The sequence below is a fragment of the Seriola lalandi genome, unplaced genomic scaffold, assembly GCF_002814215.2.
Source record: "Seriola lalandi dorsalis isolate HSWRI2012SDOR001 ecotype SW California unplaced genomic scaffold, Sedor1 jcf7180002054630, whole genome shotgun sequence".
Lineage (NCBI taxonomy): Eukaryota > Metazoa > Chordata > Actinopteri > Carangiformes > Carangidae > Seriola > Seriola lalandi.
The window spans coordinates 1,455,649-1,457,321 of NW_019525183.1; the positions used below are offsets into that span (position 1 = coordinate 1,455,649).

Sequence of the window (1,673 nt, forward strand, 5' to 3'; positions counted from 1 at the left end):
AAATGCAGAGCAGTGACTGCTTTGTTGTGACATCACAAAGTTACAGGAAGTCCCGACGGCTGGTTTTAAGGCTGTGTGCATTTCTCTGTGGACTGAGGCTTTGATACTTTCACAGTATCAATATAGAAGCTAGAGCTGATCTATAATCACACTACACACGGACACAGACCTTTACACTGGATCAGCTGAAGGTATGGATGAGAACAACGTCATAGTATAGTAAGGCATAAAAATGCCAAAAAAACGGATGGTTACAGAAGGTAACCAAGGTTCTATGAATAAAGGTCAACATGCCACCGTATGGGTCACTCTCTCCGAGGGTGAGCCGTTTCAGGAGACAATTAGAAAAATTAACACCTCCGCCCTTTGGGCGCAATCAGAGCCTACAAATACAGCTGTGCCATCACCTGCTCAGTCTCTTTTATCCGACTGAGGCCGAACCAGCCTAATGACCGACAAACCAAGCTGGCGTGTTGACCTTTATTCATAGAACCTTGGTTACCTTCTGTAACCATCCGTTCTATTTCATATAAGGTCAGGCAAGAGGTGCAGTGAGGCTGAAAGACACTCAGGACAACCGTTCACTGATCACATTACATTTTATTGAAGAAATAATAAACAAATAAAGCCATGGGGCACAACAGCCAAAGACCGACCCGGTCACCTGCTGCAAAAGAAAATACTGGCCAGCTCTTCTGTTCCTTTTCTATGGACAGAGAAGAAGGCCCACAACAAAACCACCGGGTGAACACCAACCCTGAAGCCATGTCTCAGCATGGTAGGGACCACATGCCTCACTGGCCTGCTTGCAGGACAGCAGAGGCTATAGATGAACCAACATTTAGTCTGTAAAACCTTGCAAAGGTCCCAGAAGAGGCCCAACCGGCCGCCGCACAGACATCCTCCGAGGGAGCCCCCTTGAAGAGTGCCCAAGAGGTAGACATGCCTCTGGTGGCGGACGAAAAGCTGGTCAGCCTGTCTAATTGGGGCCGTATGGGCGATGTACGCCCTTAGGGACCGCACTGGACAGAGCAACTGCAACCGAGCCGCTTCCACAGAGTCATGTGGTGGAGGGTGAAAGGGCTCCAGAACCGAGGGCCGCACCACGAAAGACCGAGGGAGTACCTTAGGTAAGAAGGCTGGATTAGGCAGGAGAGAGATGGCAGAGCCCTCCTCCCCCAGCCTCAAACAGGACGGATGCACGGACAGGGCATGCAGTTCAGAGACCCGCTTCGCCGAAGACATGGCAAGCTCCAGCCCCAAACTGGACAAGGGCTCAAACGGAGACTCCGACAAAGCCCGCAACACCAGCTGCAAATCCCATGACGGGACCGTGATGGCCTGATACGTCTAGCCCCTTTCAAAAACTGGCCAATAAGGGGTTGCGCGCCCAACGTCCTACCCTCAATAGGGATGTGACAAACAGATATGGCAGCCACATAGCCCCTCAAGGTGGACTCAGTCAGCCCTCTCTCTAACAGGGACTGCAAAAACAAGAGGACCCCCTGTGCCCCACAAGAGACCGGGGTCCGGCCTGTCTCCGCACACCACTGGCAAAACCGTTCCCATCGGCCAGCATAAAGCGCTCTGGTAGAGGGGACCCTAGCTGCCTGTAGGGTAGCCATAACGGCAGGACTCAAGCCGCAGGGCGGCTCCCGTCCAAGGGCCAGGCA

The 1,673-nt window shown here is 52.6% G+C and overlaps 1 long non-coding RNA gene across 3 annotated transcripts in view; it reads right to left on the reverse strand.

The window, feature by feature from the left end:
- The window catches only part of LOC111665274 (uncharacterized), a 33,498-nt gene that overhangs the window by 21,612 nt on the left and 10,213 nt on the right, over positions 1–1,673 (reverse strand). The gene's annotated exons all lie outside the window — the stretch shown is intronic.